This window comes from Myotis davidii, unplaced genomic scaffold (genome assembly GCF_000327345.1).
Source record: "Myotis davidii unplaced genomic scaffold, ASM32734v1 scaffold6, whole genome shotgun sequence".
Taxonomy (NCBI): domain Eukaryota; kingdom Metazoa; phylum Chordata; class Mammalia; order Chiroptera; family Vespertilionidae; genus Myotis; species Myotis davidii.
Genome location: NW_006383011.1, coordinates 635,634 through 655,443, shown reverse-complemented (window position 1 = coordinate 655,443; position 19,810 = coordinate 635,634).

The window sequence follows — 19,810 nt, the reverse complement described above, 5'->3', positions numbered from 1 at the left end:
CAAATCATTTTAACAATGCTGATATGTTTATTGAGTGTCTGCCGGCATCACAATTATATGGAAAGTGATGCCAACTTAAATCTTTGCTTTGTTGGTCTGGATTTTATTTCTTTCTATTCATTTTTCCCATAATTAAATGTGCCACAGAACAGGTTTGACTTTACCATCTCAATAGAGGCAAGTGCAGACAGGAGAAGAGGTGACCTTCCACACACTGTTTTGTTTTAAAAAATAAAAATAAAAGAAGAAGAAAAGAAATGGCAACCTATTGGTTGTCCTTGGTCAGGGGAGTAGTCCTTAGAAGGGAGAACAAGGGGACTCCTGATCATGTTCTGTTTCTTGACCTGGGTTTTAGAACAAAGATGTGCTAGTTTGTGATGATTATTTGAGCTCTTCTAACTAATATGCACACTTTTCTGTATGTACATCATACTTCAATAAAAAGTTACACAAAAATTAGCAAACATATCACACATGCACACATACAATGCTCAGATTCAGTGCTTATTACCTTGACACTTTATATTAGCCATAATCCCTTTGGTTTCTCCCTATAAATATCATATGTCTAACATGGAAATTATGTTCCACAAGCATTTTAGAGGGAATCATATCAACCCCCTCCTACACCTGGAATTTCAAAGAAAACCTTAAGGTTTCCAACTTTTTAAGTCTTTACCTTCTCTGTAGGACACTTTTGCCATAAGCCAAAGTCTCTTCAAGGAAACAGATATGCATTAAGGAGAAAAGACCAAATTCTCCCTTTATTTCCCTTGTAAATTACCCTTGATTCAAATTCAAGTCATGTGCTCAATCTATGTCTATAGAAGCATTCAGATAAACATAAAGCATTCAGATTAAAAGTAAAAAACCAACTACCTGAACTAACTCATTAATGAAAACACCTGGTGTCTGGGGTTCCCAGAAGCCCTCACTTTCTTGTCATTGGCTCGAACTGTCTCATATAGTTCCTCCATCTTCAAAGAAGTCTGGGAAAGAGACTGTTCCGCTCCTTCGGCCTCTATATTAGAGGCAGGTAATGAGATGGCATTTGAGAAGGAATGTTGAATTGGCCAGTCCTAGATGTATGAATGAAAGCCAGAATAGGCCACAGATGAAATGAATATACAGAAGGTCCCCAACTTATAATGGTTGACATACAATTTATTTTATGATGGTGCAAAAACAATATGCATTCAAAAGAAACTGTACCTCAAATATTGAGTTTTGATCTTTTCCCCAGCTAGTGACAAGCAGTACAATAGTCACTTGTGAGGCTGGGCAGTGGTAGTGAGCTGCACCCCCCCAGTCAGGCCCAGGATCACCAGGGTAAATGACTGATACTCCATAGTGTGCTGTCTTGCCATCATTTTTGTTGTTGTGATATTGTTTTGTTTTCATATCCTATCATTTCTACAAAATGCCCATCTGTGTTTCCTGCTTCTGGTGAAAGAAAGAAGGCAATTACTCTTGAGATAAAACTCAAGATAATTGTCCAGCGGTAGGCTAATATAAGTATTCTGAGCACATTTAATGTAGGCTAGACTAAGCTATGATGTCTAGTAGGTTATGTGTATTTAGTGTATTTTTGACTTATGATCTTTTCAATTTATAATGGGTTTATCAGGCTGCAACCCATTGTAAGTGAAGGAGCATCTGTATAGAGAAAGTTCAGGAAGAATTATTTAAACGAGTGGTTTCAACCTTGGATGCGCATGGTAATCACTCAGATATCACCCACAGAGATTCTGATTTAATTGGTCTTGGGTGCGGCCCTAGCATCAGTTCTCTAAAAGCTCCCTTAAGTGATTCTAATGCTCAGCTAAGATGAAGAGCTTCTGGCTTAAACAGTTAAGTGCAAAGACTTTATGAATGCCCAAAGAAAACAGCGAAAGTATTAGATGTCTCACCAGCCATTATTTTTGTGGATTTGAAATTGCAGGTTAAACAAAGGTTTAAAGAAGAGCTTATAGTCAGAAGAAGAGTAAGAGTCTTGAAAAATAATTCCATGTTCTTGCAAACGCTTGAGTGACGGAACATGACCAAATTTATTTTTAAAAGTAGTATGTTGACTAATCAACATACTCAATTTAATACTTGGGTCTATTAGCATAAAAGGTAGGCAATCTTATCTCTACCATTAATCAGAAAACGGTGGCACTATTACAGATTCATATACTAGCTCCATCACTTCCTAGTTGTGGTCTCATGCAAAGTACAGACTTCTCTGAAAGCGTCAGTTTCACCATTTATGAATGGGGAAAATGATGAATCTACCTCAAAAGCTTGCTGTAAGGAGTGATTGAGATGATCTAGATAAAACATTTAGTTCAATGTCCGGCATATAGTAATCGTTCAATACCATCATTCTTGGCATCCCATTCAGCATGCTCATTTATAAGCACTAGTGTTACCAAGAAAAAATGAGGAGGAATTAGATCTGAAAAACACTGAGGTGACAAATAACTGTTATCACATGATGCTTGCAATCAACTACTATTCAACTATCCAGGGGCAAAATATGTATTGTTAAATAGATTTTAAATGCTGCTGAAAGGACATAGGTCAAATATTATTTAAAAAAACAAAACCCGTTAACTACGAAGGCAACAGAACATAACAATATATTATTACAAGGAGCAATGGCCTCTCCTTCTCAGAAGGTCTGCTTTAACTAGGTTTGTTTTTTAGAACAGTGTGAGCTAGTAGTGTGCTGAGTAAATTAACTTTCAACATCCTTTTTAGCTTTATGACTCAACAGTTGCTCTTCCAAGATATAAACTCAGATACCAGTCTAAAAGTGATGCTTTTTCATTTCCACGGAGACTATTGACTTGTTTGTGAAATGTTACGGCAAAATCTGCAATTCCCCCCCAAACATGAAAGGACTTGGACATCCACGCCAAAGCAGAAAACTCACCCTTAAAAGCAGCGCTCTCAAGAATGGATGCCACAGTGTTCAGGTGGCTGGGCCTGTCCCCAGGACCCTGGCTCTTCCTCTCCATCAGGTCAAAGTGCACAGGTAGGTCCACACCGTCCCAGGTGATAAGGGCTTTGCTTCCTCACCTCACTCTAAATAAGAGACCTTGCCGATCTTTATTATGTCTGGCAGAGAGTAGGCGCTCAATAAATATTTGTTGAATAAGCCCGATCATTCTGATGAAAAGAGACCCCTTTGTTTTTCTGGGCCATTGGATCTGCCATTTACTAAACGGCCTGTGGCTTCCTGGTCTGACAAATTTATAGCACCTGTTTATGTCTTTCTCACCCACAGGTTTCAACTGAATACCTGTGGCTGGGCTTACAAGAGGTGGCCAGAAGGACCCATCCATTTTGGCAAGGACCTCTGGTCTGAAAGGTACAAATCAGAACTTTCACCACATTCCATCTGGCACTCACTGGTGGCGCCAACACCTCGAAAGCCCTGCGTGGCTCATTTGTCACCATGTGGACACACAGACCACTGACGGAAAATGGAATTTTTGAACCAGCTTGAAAGACCCGCCTCTATGTGTAGACAGCTCTAGTCACTTTTTTCCCCATAGTATTGGATGTGCTGATCCCAATGTGGTTCCTATTATGCTGGTATTTTCCTTTAAAAGCAAAATTTTTTTCAGAAAGCTGGGAATTTCTAAAATGATTTCACTTCCATTCTTTTGCCTTCCAAGAGAGAGGCTCAAAATATGAATATTAGTCAGCACATAGCAAAAAAAAATTTATTATTATTAGTAGTAGTTTTTCTTTAAATTTCAAAGAATTTTTAAATGAATTTAGAGTAAGCATGAGAAGGAAACCATTATTTTCAGTGTGACTCTTCCTGTGGAGGTATGGGTTGAGAGATCTTGCTTTAAGAACAATGAATTTTCCTCAAACCACATGAAATTATCATTCTGATCATTAATCAGTAGTATGAGTAAATCTATTACACTCTTATCACTTTTTTTGCTATAATTTCCAGGTTCTCACCAGCAAAGTTGGGGTTATTAACCATTTTCAGCAGTTTTTTTTCTTTCTTTCTAGCATTAATGAGGAAAAATTATTGAGCTTTCTGGTGGTTTTCCAAGTGACAAATGTGCAACCCACAATTCACACTCTATATAAGGAAGAACCAGAAAATAAATATTCCATTGGAACTCTTGCCTCAAAAACAACTGGTTCTTAACATTGCAAATATTACAACATGTCCGTTATCTTTCTCCTTTCTGAATCTTATCTCCTTATATGACAAGCTCCATGAGGGGAAGGAGATCACCATTTATGGAGAACAAACCATAGCCCATTGCAGATTTTATTCTATGTGTTACCAACAGCCCTGTGAGGTCCTTACACATGAAGAACGTGTGGGAGGTTTGAGTCATTCTTCCAAAAGCACGCAGTGACTGTGTCAAGTTGTCCTCACCCTCAGCCCCAGCTTGTCTAGACACTCAGTGAAGCTTTGCTAAGCAATATGGACCAGCGTCAATAATCATGGTCAAGAGATTAGTATTGAGTCTGGGATTACTAGAATGTCTTTTCCCTGAGTATTCCCAAAACGTCTGGAGTCAGCCTTGGCTTTAAACATCAACTTTGGCTCAAACTTCTATCCTCCGTGCTTTGCAAAACCCAGCGCCCTTCACCCCCACCCCCATATTCATTACTCATTTTTAACTCAGTGTTCATTGAGTGCCTCTGTGTGCCAGGCATCACTCCACCTGCTTGGGAGAGAATGCCAACAAAACAGGGAAGAGAGTCCCTTCCCCCATGGAGCTTACCTTCCAGCGGAGAGGTTAGTTATCAATTGCCCTGTAACAAATGATCTCCAAACTTAGCCACTTCACACAACACATATTTATTATCGCAGAGTTTCTGGGGGTTAGCTGGAGGCCTCTGAGTCAAGGTCACAAGGGTACAGAGTGTCATCTGGGGCTGCAGGGATCTCAAGGAGAGAACCTGACTCACTCATGGAGCTGTTTATAGGTCTCAGGTCTTGCTGGCTGCAGGCCAGAGACATTAGTTCCTTGCCACATGGGCTTCTCTGTAGGCTACTCGCCACATGACAATCTGCTGCCTACAGAGCAATGACTCCTTGTGGGGGGCAGGGGGTAGCGGGGGAGAGAAAGAGAGGAAGAGGGAGAAGGAGAGAGAGAAGGCAAGATAGAAATCACAGTCTTTTTCTAACCATATCCCATTACTTTTGCTGAGTTCTGTTCATTAGAAAGAAATTACCAGGTCCACTCAGGATGATTGGAATCTGCGCAAGGGTGTAAATAAATACCAGAAGACAGGGATCTGTGGGAGCCATTTTAGAGGCTGACAACCACAGAGTCAGAGCTAGACAGTAAACAGACAAAAAAATAAAATGGGAGGTGATGAAAAATGCTCTGAAGAAAAATGAAGCAGGGTAAAGAATAGAAGGAAGGGGTTGATTGACAAGGTGTGTGTGTGTGTGTGTGTGTGTGTGTGTAAATACTCGTCTATTAATATTTTCCCAAGTGGCAAGATTTCATTTCTTCTTATGGCTGAGTAATATTCCATTGAATACATAAATTTTATCTTGTTTCTTCATCTATTGATACAGACCAAGGTTGTTTTCATGTCTTGGCTATTATAAATAATGCAGCAATTAACATAGAGGTTCATATAGCTTTTCAAATGTGTGTTTTTGTTTTCTTCACATAAATACCCAGAAGTGAAATTGCTGGATCACATGACAGATCTATTTTTAATTTTTTGAAGACATTTCATAGTGTTTTCCATAGTGTTTGCACCAATTTATGATTCCGCCCACTGCGCATGACAGTCCCCCCACTCACGTCCACATCCTCGCCAACACTTGTTATCTGTTGTCTTTTTTATGATAGGCAACCTAACAGGTGTGGTGGACATCTGGTGGTTTGATTTCCGTTTCCCTGATGATTAGTGATGTAGAGCACTTTTTCATATACATGAACATCTTCTTTGGAAAAATATCTATGCAAGCCTCTTTCCCATTTTTTAAATTGATCCATTGTTTTTGCTATTGTATGAATTTCTTATATATTTTTGGATATTAATACCGTCTTAGATAAATCGTTTCAAATATTTTGTCCTTTTCCTGAAAGTTACTTTTTTCACTTTATTGATGGTTTTCTTTTCCAGGCAGACACTTCTTAGTCTGATGTCGTCCCGCTTATTTATTTTTGATTTTGTTGCCTATGCTTTTGGTGTCAGATGCAAAAATTGTTGCCAAGACTAATGTCAAGAAGCTTTCCCCTTTGCTTTCTTTTGGGAGTTTTACAGTTTCAGGCCTTATGTTTAAGTCTTTAGTCCATTTTGAGTTGATTTTTGTATGTGGTGTAAGGTAAGAGTCCAGTTGCATTCTTTTACATGTGGCCATCCAGTTTCCCAACACCATTTGTTAAAGAAACTATGCCCTCCCCATTGTGTATTCTTAGTGCTTTTGTTGAAGATTAGTTGCTACTGATTTTCTGGGCCCCTCGTTCCCTCTCTCTTGCTGCTCACACAAAAACGTTCCCACATTTTTTTTTCATGTAAGAGCAGTTCAGTTTCCCCTTTATTTTGCTTCCTTTCTTTAGATCCTGACTTCGGACTTAGCTTTTCACAACCAGAACATCCTATCAAGGTGCTTTGCCAAACAACATCAGTAGAAAATATATTGTCCTAAGCAGGAACTTGAATATTTTCACACTTTTCTGATGTTTGATTGGAAGGCTAACAGACAAGGGGAGGGGTGGGATGGAACAATTCCGGAAGCAGATTCAAAACATCTACCACTCCTGGGAGATGGAAAAAGTCATGAAAGAAGCTGAATGTAAAACAGTCCCAGGGACCACGTCTCCTTGCCAATATGTGCTTTCAGGGTATGGTGCTTGCTACCACCCAGGGAACACAAAGCCCCTGTGGACCTGAAAGTCATAATAATCCCACCTCTCCCATTCCCTAGGCCCCACACCTTTGGCAGCCTCATGCATTCTAGTTAATGTAAACTCAATTCTCTAGAAAATTTCAACAAAACTAATTTGCTCTCCTCTTCACCCATTTATATTCATTTTGGCTCATTATATTAACAGCCCAGGTACCTGTGGAGTGTTCAGACTCTGTCACGATGTCACAGTTCAGAAGTATAAGAATAATTGAGGAAAAATTAATGTCTGATTTGTGTAACAATAAATTGAGGCATGTTGACTTGAGCCAAGAACTTTTGCTGCCAGATTTTATTTACAGAATGTCATCATTTTCCAAAACACTATTGTTTTCTCTTTCATATCATGTCTTCTTACTAGAGCAGGTAATTTGGGGGAGGGTTTACACATAGTGATAGCCTGATTCCCTTCGTTTCTAAAATTGCATAGGACTTGGCTCATTAATGGCTGTTGAAAATGCTAGTCTAGTAAAATTACAAGAAGAGTGTTTATATGGTGAATTTAATTGCTAAAATCAAGTTGGACCCATCCACACACATTATCTTGAGACTGAAAATCAGTCCTGAAGCAGGGTGTTCCTCAGGCAGGTGTTGGGAAGGCACTGCCCTGACGGGAAAAGTGAATGTCCCTGCTCAGGGTTCTACCTCACACACTGGACTTGGAGCAATCACCTGCCTGTTAATGAACCCCACTTAGAGAGTTGAGAAATTCCCTTGATGGCACTGACAAGGTTCCAAAAGGCAATGGAATGTGTATAATATAACCCTGGTTTAAAGGATTTAAGCATCTGTCAATGCCCCAGCGATGACACTGGCCTTTCATTATTAAGCACATAGTAAAGTTGTGAGCTGAAAGTGGGAGATTAAAGGAATGCCAGGGAAACGCTTCTCCACAGTGAGAGATCTTAATAGCCATCCTTGTGTTTTGTTCTCCCAAGGCCGTGGTTGGTATGAGACCTGTAGAAGAAATGCTCTGTATTGTACAGACGTATGCAGAAATAAAGCTGCTGATTTGCCTGAAATCTACTCTTAAAGTTGGAGGAAGGGCAGAGTCATATTATAGGGGATCAGGATAGAATGTTATGACCCAGATTGGACCTCAAATTCCTCTTGATAATTTTGCATTCATGTGTGTGTGTGCGTGTGTGTGTGTGTTTTGTGTGAAGAGTTCACAAATTACTATTATTATTATTATTATTATTATTATTAGTTCTGAGAGAGAGAGAGAGAGAGGAAGGGGAAAGGATAGGTAGAGAGAAAAACATCAATGTGAGAGTGAAACGTCGATTGGCTCCCTCCTGCATACCTCCTACCGGGGAAAAATTGAGGCATGTTGACTTGAGCCAAGAACTTTTGCTGCCAGATTTTATTTACAGAATGTCATCATTTTCCAAAACACTATTGTTTTCTCTTTCATATCATGTCTTCTTACTAGAGCAGGTAATTTGGGGGAGGGTTTACACATAGTGATAGCCTGATTCCCTTCGTTTCTAAAATTGCATAGGACTTGGCTCATTAATGGCTGTTGAAAATGCTAGTCTAGTAAAATTACAAGAAGAGTGTTTATATGGTGAATTTAATTGCTAAAATCAAGTTGGACCCATCCACACACATTATCTTGAGACTGAAAATCAGTCCTGAAGCAGGGTGTTCCTCAGGCAGGTGTTGGGAAGGCACTGCCCTGACGGGAAAAGTGAATGTCCCTGCTCAGGGTTCTACCTCACACACTGGACTTGGAGCAATCACCTGCCTGTTAATGAACCCCACTTAGAGAGTTGAGAAATTCCCTTGATGGCACTGACAAGGTTCCAAAAGGCAATGGAATGTGTATAATATAACCCTGGTTTAAAGGATTTAAGCATCTGTCAATGCCCCAGCGATGACACTGGCCTTTCATTATTAAGCACATAGTAAAGTTGTGAGCTGAAAGTGGGAGATTAAAGGAATGCCAGGGAAACGCTTCTCCACAGTGAGAGATCTTAATAGCCATCCTTGTGTTTTGTTCTCCCACCTCAGGCCGTGGTATGAGACCTGTAGAAGAAATGCTCTGTATTGTACAGACGTATGCAGAAATAAAGCTGCTGATTTGCCTGAAATCTACTCTTAAAGTTGGAGGAAGGGCAGAGTCATATTATAGGGGATCAGGATAGAATGTTATGACCCAGATTGGACCTCAAATTCCTCTTGATAATTTTGCATTCATGTGTGTGTGTGCGTGTGTGTGTGTGTTTTGTGTGAAGAGTTCACAAATTACTATTATTATTATTATTATTATTATTATTAGTTCTGAGAGAGAGAAAGAGAGAGGAAGGGGAAAGGATAGGTAGAGAGAAAAACATCAATGTGAGAGTGAAACGTCGATTGGCTCCCTCCTGCATACCTCCTACCGGGGAACAAGCCTGCAACCCAGGCATGTGCCCTAACTGGGAACCAAACCGAAGACATTTTGGTGCATGAGATGGATGCCCCAACCAACTGAGGCCAGAGAACAAATTATTTTCAATAACTAAGTTGATCATCAGAATCACTTGAGGAACTTTTAAAAATACAGATGCCCAGACTAACCAATCTTGAGGCCCAGGAACCTGTGGTTTCGAAATAGGCACCTATTCAGGTGACTCTTATTATTAACCAGGTTAAAAACCATATTCATTACTTACCTCATCCTTACTACTTCTCTGCTGGCTGTATTCCAGTGATTTCATTTCCCAAAGTTTCTATTTTCCTTTATATTTTGACCTGCAATTAATCTTGAGCTTACAAAGGTATATATCTTTCCATGTGGAACTATTATTTTTTTGATTTGTAAAAATTTGCAATAACCATGTAAATGCATAGCCAGGTAAATGAATGGTCTCTAGCTCCTGGAGAAACTTCAATTGCAAACTGGTCAAGCACAGCCCCAGGATCCAATGACATGCTCACAAATCCTTACCTAAACTGATTCGGAGGCAAACGTAGAGATTGACAGGGCAATGCCCTCAGTGCTGTCAAGGGCTCAGCATCTTAAAATAAACTAACTTTTAACTTTTTAGGTAAAGTTTTTTAAACTATATTTTTATTGATTTCAGAGAGGAAGAGAGAGGGAGAGAGAGAGAAACATCAATGATGAGAGAGAATCATGATCGGCTGCCTCCTGCACGCCCCCTGCTGGGGATCAAGCCTGCAAACCCTGGCACGTGCCTTGACTGGGAATTGAACCGTGACCTCCTTGTTCATAGGTCGCCGCTCAATCACTGAGCCACACTAGCCAGGCTTCAGGTAAAGTTTGAAAAATAATTGATTCTTTGTTCAAAGAAGAAAAAGGGCTTAAATGAATCACATGCAACTTTAAAGTACATGTCCTTACAAAACAATAGCTTCATGAGCTAACTCTAAATGTTAGTTATAAATGAATCAGAAACATATGGTTGCAACTTTTCTCTAAACACAAAGGAGGCTTAATATTCAGGGGGAAGGAGCTAGAGACGAACATAAAGTAGATTTTCCAAAGGCCTAGACTCTGAGCAATGGCTTAAAACACGTTCTGAAAACTCAAAAATGTCAGGTTTAATCAACTCTTTTTATTTAGTTATCAGAATATACAGATATCTAAAAAAAAAAAAATCAGTGTTAAATAAAAGTTTCTAATAAACTCTATCCGAAAGTAGTTTTCAAAATACAATCTAATTATAGAAACTTGCTAAAGGCATGATGTAAAATAGATGGAGGCAGACTCAAAGAAACCCAAAGCTGGGCATCCAACAACTTTCAAATATTTTTTAATAAAAAGAGAGTACTTCAAATTGAATGATAGTAGAACAAATCAATTCTTGTTGAAGAATTTTTCCCCTAATTAAATACTGATGGCTTTACAATAAAGAAAAGAATGTTCTGGGCTTTTGACAACTCCTCCATTCCCAGTGAAGAGGGAAGCCAGCCCAGAAAAATCACTTAGGAAGACCAGGACAACAGATGGTACACCAAAACTGAACAATGATCTCAGTGTGGCCTCAGAGCCATGATGATACATTCCGCAGCTGGATATCATAAAATTTGGGGACCCGTGGCGCATTGGTCTGGCCATTAAAATTGTGTTCTTCTTGAGCCACAGGCCATTGCATGACTGGTCAAGGCCCAAGCACAAGCTGAACAAAGTTGTGGGAAGCATCTGAGGCCTTGGAGGAAGAAAACCTCCCTGAGCTTACTGCAGTATGATTGTTACCATAGCAAGTTAAAATCCTTCTCTCTCAATTCCCTATAGAGCAGCAGCTCTCAACCTGTGGGTCGCGACCCCTTTGGCGGTCGAACGACCCTTTCACAGGGGTCGCCTAAGACCATCCTGCATATCAGATATTTACATTATGATTCATAACAGTAGCAACTTTACAGTTATGAAGTAGCAATGAAAATAATTTTATGCTTGGGTCACCACATGAGGAACTGTATTTAAAGGGCCAGAAGGTTGAGAACCACTGCATAGAGTGACAGTAGCACTACTTATTCTATCAATCTCACACAAGAATGCCAAATGAAAAAAGAAATTGCTTTTACATGTAAATATTCTGTCGTTAAAAAGCTGTTGTTGTTTTTTTTTTTTTTTTAAGAATGGACACATTTTAGAGCTTTTAATTTTAACCCACTGTTCTAGATTAAATATGGCTGCAAATTCACTCTCCTCCCATTTGAAAAGGGATCTATAGCCTCTCCTTTTGAAACTGGGCTGGCTCTGTGGCTGCTTGACCAATAGAATATGGTGGAAGTGATGGTGCTGGTTTCTAGGTCCAGATGATTAAGGGTAGCTTCCTCTTTCTGTTACTTGAAATATGTGTTGTGGAGGGCATCTTCTGATCCTTCAGCAAGACCTTGCTCCACTTCTTGATGCCCAGGTGTTCAACTTCCTCCAATCACTACCTCAGCTCCTACATATCATCCCCTGCCATTGCCACCCGACTCAATACCAACACAGGCAAACTAGAGATGAGCTATTCCAAGTTCAAATCAAGAGCCTCTCTTTCTTGGGCACCTTTATTCTAAAGGTAGCAAAGGAACAAGGAGGGAGTAGAGAGCCTCCAGCTAGTGTCAGTGCACCTGAGTAAGAATGAAGACCCTCAACAACTTGCTATGTGAAGACTTCGGGTCCAGGCCCCAAGGAAACCTCACACTCCTCCTGCTGCTGCTATAGCTCATGGGCAGTGCTGTAACCGTCTCCATTCAGACCAGCCTGTCCGACTCCTCTACAATGTCTGAGTCCCTTGATCATTGCCCTTCACTTCACAGTCTCCAGGGTTACTGACTCAGACCAGCCTCATTCTGGACCAAGACTGCCTCTCAGCTCAGGTCTCTCTCACCCTTCACTCTCCTCTAGACTTTGTCCTGTGGTCACTGATGCCCAAGATAGCGCAATTATTAAGAGTGGAGCTGATATGAAAAGTAAATATTTTAAGTCTTGTAAGATAAATAATAAGTTGGGGTAAACAATAGAACAAAAAAAAATTGACCTTCTAATGGTGGACATTCAGGCTGTACTGCGAGTGGCCACATTGCCCGGAAGCCCATGTGTCCTTAGGTTTTGGGCACTCAGAAGCTAACTGTACAGAGGAAAGGAGCACAGATGCTGATTTTGGAGGAAAGCATATTACATCTTGAAGCTGCCATCCTCCAGCGCAAGTCACTGACTGATGTGGTCAAGGATCATGTGGTCACAGGTCCATCTGGCAGATGTAACGTGCAGCTCCAGTGACACGCGGGACCCCACCCAATCCACACCCTCACACAGAGCCCTGAAGGGCAACACTGGGAGCCCTGCTGCTCTAGATGTTTTGCCAAAAGAAACACTCAGCTGTTAACACCGTTGGGAAACACGAATGAGCAAAATAAAGCAGGCAAAGGCAGCTTGCGGTAGAGGAAAGCCATAAGACTCAAGAAAAATCACCATTCTGTCCAAGCAGGACAAGGTAATAAATGCTCCACTGAGGACTGGGTTACAACAGAAAGACTAGCAACTAGTTTATGTTGGAGGCATATTTCCCTGGGTGACCTCCTGATAAACGTTAAAAGAGGCAGCTAAAGAGAAGCTGTGTGTACAATGTATGTCAATTTCCATTATTTTCATAAACCCACATTGTGCAACTGGCAGATCATAAATCTCTGGCTTCCATTGGGCTATTATTTAATTAGGCCGGCCCTTAATGACTCATGGTATTTTGTCATTTTAACGATTCTTCATTTTTCTCACATCTAATTGGTAAATCTCTGCTTATCAGAGTTTATGGGCTCTTTCTTTATTGTACCATCTTCTAGCCGCTGTCCAAGGTGATGTGAACTCCAGGCTACTGACTTGCCTCAATCCTCAAAGGAGGCTGTCCTGGAAAATTAAGTTTTTGACAAATCAACAGCCTGTGTGCAATGCTTCTTCCTGGTTGTAACTGTAAGGGATTTGGGAACTGTCTCTAATTTTGGCCGGGAGTCATCCTTGCAGCCTGAGACCCTATCATTTACATCAAGTTCGAAAATATACATTTTAATACACTGCAGCATTTCTTGAACTTTGATGGTATCTATGAGCATGATGAAAAGGGTTTTCACCGTCAGATGTGAAATGTTTGGCTTTTTAAAAAAAAATCACAGACTTCTTTTGTCTAAAACAAGTTCAGGCAGAAGGAAGGAGGGAAGAGAGTTCAGATTTATTCACATGGTATTTTCTCAGAAGTCGCTCTTTTTAAGAAGCAATTATTAAGCCATCCCCATTAGGCCCATGCAAATGAAAAGATCAGAGGTAATTAATCTTGTCCCGAGTAGGAGACAGGATGAAGAGCAATTAACTATGTTGTGTACCTCAAGGAATCTGCTTGCTTACCTCCTTCTTATTTCTTAAGGGAGGGAGTTATTCTCATAATATGGAAAATGCTTGGTGGAAAGGGCTAGGGCTGGTGACTCATATATCCTGATCATCTTTCTTGGGCATGGCACAGGAAAAATAATGGGAACTTGCAGAGTCACATTGACCTAGTTTATCCTTTTAGTTCTACCATTTGTTAGCAATGAGTACTTGGCTAATTTATATAAACTCCTCACCCATAAAGCAGAGTTTAGAGAGCCAATCTTCTCCATAACGATCTCAAGGCAGCCACCTGTTTCTCTGCAGGCTAGAGCCAGGAGAAAAGGCTCCTCTGAGAGTGCTATTTGAACCCAAAGCGGTTTATTTAAAAACAATAGCAAACATATATTTCTAATATGACACCACCTTTCACTTTATTTTACAGAATGCTTGGAGGCTATGTCTATACCCCAGAATGTTTGAATTTATTCACATAAACAAAATTGGATCAAATAATAATAAATAATGACAATAACAATAATTGATGTTATTTTGATGGAGGAGAGAAGCAAGAAAGTACTTTTGGGGTTAAATGACCTCAAGTCATTGGCTGGTTGCCTTTCTCATTATTTGGTTTATCTTTGAGGCACCATTAGACTTAATAACAAATGTCTTTATCAAGGAAAATAATCAACAAGTATATTAATGAGGCATTGCTTACACTTTTACTGCAAGTCTAATGATTTGTTGATTTTAAGTTAGATGTCTGTCCTTATTAAAGTCATTAATGCTCTAAATGAATTTGTGCTTAAAATTCCTTAAGTATTTAGGAATTACACACATTTTGCTTTTTACTGTGGGACCCTTAGGCTATGAACACTCTCCTATTGCAAACATCTAAAACTACAAACACAGCTCTTTAGGCATTTGTTAATAAATGCCTTGCCTTCAGAATTGAAAATTAAACACAGAAGTGTAAGGGATGGAACCATCAACAAAACCCTATGCTATCAGCTTCTCCTTTTTGTTGATATATATAAATTTTTCACCAACCAGCACAGCCAGTATCCAAGACATTATTGGCATGACATTCACTATTCAGTCTTCACCAGAATAGCCAGAGGACATGGAACCTATCCCTTCCCAGCCCTCACTGTTGAGTGAGTACAACTATGCCTTTATAACAATTGTGTATATCTCGAACCTCTGATCCCCGTGTATGTCATCCCCCTCTCTTCCAAGTGGTTTATTTAGGGGTCCTGGTGGTGATGTAGTGATGACGATTGCAGGTTTGCACTGATGTTCACTGCTCTTGTGATCTTCGGCCCCATGGACCACTGCTGGAGCCAGGGCTACTATCTATAAAGCTAGTGGTCCTCCCTTGGATCTCTGAGCTCTAGGCAGTTTCTCCCACTATATCCAACAAGAAAGTTCCTTTAGCTCCTTGTGATCAGCTTTATTACAGAACTTTCTCATAGCAGAATTCTCCAGATGTTGTAGAGAAAGGAAAAGAGAAGAGGAAGTGGCAGGACCTGATGATGTACCACTTCACCCTATGCCTAGGACCTATGTTCCTTCCTCCTCAACCTAGTTTATGTTCATAACCATGGCCTTTTCAGCACCTAGTGCCTTCCTTTGGTGGAGGGAATGTGCCATTGTTTTATCTCCTAGTCATACCTTGTGCAGCAACTACTAGAACATTGAACAATTCAAATTATTTCTAACAGGTATCACATACAAGTCAAGGATCTACTGGGCATACATCTCAGTGCTTCATACCATTTCCTGAAAGTTCAGAAACTCCAAGAACATCTAGAGATAAGTCCTAATTCTAAGAGTTAGAGTTCAGCCCCAAAGTTATATTGACCCATTTCAACATGTTTAGTCCCTGTGGGCTTTTGTTACCACTATATTCCAGAAGGTGGGGCCAGCACAAATATGTTATATGCACCTCCCAAGGTCTGTCACAATCAGGTTACAGCTCACCTACCTACTCCAATCACCAATTCTTTCTTCTACAATTCACCGCACAGCACTCCAGTAACCCTGCTTGAGATATCTCCTCTCCTTAGAATCTTCTCTTTCATCAATTTTTATGTCATTCCCCCTCCTTCTTTAAGGACTGATTTAAAGTTCACTTCTTCCATGAAACCTTCAATTTCTCCATCCACAGCCATCTTTCTCTTCTCCGTCCATGTATTTGGCATAAACACCATTGCAGCTCATTGTCCTGTAACTTCAATGCATTCGTGTTGGCTTTAGTTTTCCAACTAAATTGGAAATCCACTAAGGGGAGGTTTTCATGTTCTTTATGCATTCTTGTATCCACACAGTTTTTAATATGATATATTCTGTTGGTCACAGGGGCACAACAATCATATTAAATAAAAAAAACATAATATTGTCTGTTCGTTTGGGTATTCATTTGCTATGTCTAAAGCTATAGTAGGCAATTCCGTCTCATTGAAAAGGCAAGAGATACCATGTGAAATATTCTGATTATAAACAAATAATAAAATACTTGGTTCAGACAGGTATTGCTTTGGCATCCAGGAAGGAGACAGAACAAGTTAACTGAAGTAAACCAGAAAGATTTTTATGGATCCAATAGAGTTTCCGATTGGCCTACAAAATTATAAAAGTTGTAAAGGCTGATAGAAAATATCTGCATAATAAAATCTACACAAAAATTTTTATGTGAATGTCCATAAAAGCTTTATAAATATTAGCCCCAAACTGGAAACATCCCAGATATCCTTTAGTAAGTGAATGGTTAATTGAACTGTGATATATTAGACCATGCAATACTACTCAGTAATAAAAGCAACATAACTATTGATACATACAACAACTTGGATGAATCTCCAGGGAATTAGGCTGAGTGACAAGAAACCAATCCCAAAAGATGACATATTGTATAATTTCATTTATATAACACTTTAAAAATGACTAACACTTAAAAGTAGAGAAAAGATTAATGGCTGTCAAGGGTTTAGAGATGGGAAAGGAGAGAGATGGGTATGGCTATAAAAGGGAAACCCAAGGATCTATCATAGGGAAGTGTTCAGTATCTTGACTGTAGTCAAAACTACACATGTGATAAAAGTATATAGTGCACACACACACACACACACGCACACAAATGAGTACAAGTAAAATTGTGGAAATGGGAATAAAACCTGTGCATTGTATCAATGTCAATATTCTGGTTATAATATTATACTAGAACTAGTTTTGCAAAATGTTCCCTATTGGGAGAAACTACATAAAGGATGAAAAGGATCTCTCTGTATTATTTCTTACAAATGCATGTGAATCTATTATTACCTCAATAAAAATTTGAATAAAAAAAGCAGAATATCATTTCAGATGATAGAGTACAGCATCATCCAAGCAATGCAAACTTAGAGCAGGTACCAGATCAAATTTCAGAAGTCTTGGTTCCATAAATATTTCTTGATCTACTAAACTACTTTGCATCAATTTACAAGCCAAAAACATATGAATAGAAAATAGTAGGATGTGGTCAGGAAAAATTATGTAAGACATTCAAACAGTCAAATAAAATTATTTCCTTTAATCAGCTTAAATGACTCTGACTTGAGAAGACCACAGCCATTTCATTGAAAGGGTCAGAGGTTGAGACACTATCCTGCAACAGAGACCAGTATAACCCAGCCCTCAAATTAAAAGTCCCACCCCCAGTGTCCAACTAGCCCAAGAGTTCTTAACAAAAGCTATATATAAGATTCATCTCAAGATGTGAAAAATACAGATTCCTGGACCCACACCTAGAGATTCACATTTAATCAGCTTGAATAGGGTTCTGGAATTTCCATTACTAATAAGCAACTCAGGTGATTCTAATCTACCTGGAATCAGAAATCAGAGCCTACTGGAGTGCTGATTTAAGTGCCAATTTTTTGAGATCCATGATACTATATACTATAGTGTACTATATACTTTGGTCACTCTAGTATGTTTTAATTTTATTCTGATGACTCAATGGAATTTCTTGAAAGAGATCAGGATACTTAAAAAGTCTGGGTCATATTCTTATATGGTTGGGAGTGGAGAGAGAGGAGGAAGTTGTCAAAGTATAAAACCTTTCCAGCCCTCCTCTTCCAATCACAACTCATCAGAGAGCATTTTGCACAGGGAGATCAAAGGCCCTTGCCGAGGAAAAGTTGAAAGACTTTGCTGTTGTAATTCTGGGGCAGAGGTGCTTGGATATAAATGATTCCTAACTGTGGGTTTGGGGGACCCTCTACGTAGAAATGTAAACACAGATGTCAGGCCTTTCATCCCCACTATGTAAACATACCAGCTGCCAGGGGAAGAAGGAGAAACCCTTTGGAATTAGCTGCAATTTTTTGCCATCTAGAGCATAAAAATTGGCTTCACGCTTGAATTTCCATCGGCAACGCAAAGCACTGTGCACTGGAGTAGGGCTGAACAGTGAAAGAGATGTCCACTTGCTGATGGTCTTTTCTCTCCAGGAGACCTTCAGTTCTTGCCATCCCCCAACATGTGAGTGGCTGTCCCAGAAGAGGATGATGAGAAGAGCTGGTAGCACCCTATCACAGAATCACTGGATTCAGAGGAGGGAGCACTTAAAAAATATGTGGCCATTGTGTTCCCAGAGTTGTAAAAATCAAGAGTCCGGTCGACACATACACTCCTGGTTGACCCAGAGTTACAGAAAATGGAAGAAACAAATGGGCGAGAGTTTTTTGTGAGTAAAACAGAATGGTTTCCAGTAAAAGAGGATATGGTTATTCTAATCTGTGACTATTTGAGGGCCACAACTGGTGTAGCGGTACCCAAACCACAACAGACCTCCTCTCACACTATTCAATAAATTTTTTGAAGGAAACCATGAAAGGAAACGTTTCTGGGGGGAAAAATGTGCAAAAAGTATAATGGGAAATGTATTTCTAAACAAAACACTTCAATCCATGGAGAAATGTGTCTTTAATTACATCTCGAGCTAGTGTGCCAACTTGCATATGCGTGTAAGTCTCGGCTTTTCTACGGAGCCTCAGTTCTGAAAGACTGGAAGAGCTGCAGCAAAAGCTTATAAAGAGTGTCTTTACACTGGAAGACACTCTTTTCTTGTTTTTGTTTTCCTGAAAATGTCAGGAGAGTCCAACAGGCTTTTTGACAATGGATAAGCTAGTGGTTACATTATTAAAATATACACACAGTCCACGATGATAAAAATGGAACTGAAATTACCAAGCATCCCACATGTGTGAACTTATTGGGCAGAGGCCATTGAGGTTTAGGATACATTAGTTCCAACAAAACGTATTCCTTTACAAATGGTCCATCAGAGGATTGTAAAAGGATTATCACAGTGAGCTTTTAAAATAGTCCTCTCACTTAGAATGGGCCGGCCAAATGGCTGTATGTGATAGAAGAACCAATCAATTCAGGAAAAAGGCCTCGCAGGTAACTGAAAATTCTGTCCTGCTGATGCTTAGCTTATAAGATACTATTTTCCACAGTCAGGTTATAAGCTACAACTAAATAAAAAATCTGTGTAGACAATATCTTCTACTTACAAGTAGGTTAGTTCAGGAAGGCTGTTCATAAATCCATTTGTTTCTGCGTTCCAAAGATCACCAACAATCCATTCGTTCACCTTTCTGCTGTGACAAGGGAGTTCTAGATGTTGATCGCATTGCATCTGTTTCTTCTCGCTTATTGAAAAACTCATGTGTATATGTATGTGGCAAATATATGTGTGTGTACATGTGTATATGTATATATGTGTGTGCACGCGTGGTATCTATTTATATTTATGTGTGCATGTATTCAAGACAGTACTTTAAACACAACACCCAGAATAGAATATCTTAAAAATTCAGACTTAAAATGGCTGTGCATGACAGCCAGAGTCCCCTGTGGGTGCAGACAGAGCTGACTTTCCTTTATTAGAAGCATGAACATTTGTTAAATTGAGAAGTGTAGCTTATGTAATTCTTATTTCATGTTAATAAGGCAAAAATATGCGTTATGATTTGGTTCCAGCGAAACTCTCCAAGGCTGGTCGCTTACCCATTTTGTGTTGCATTCAAACTGTTTTTTTAAAAAATTCCCTCAAA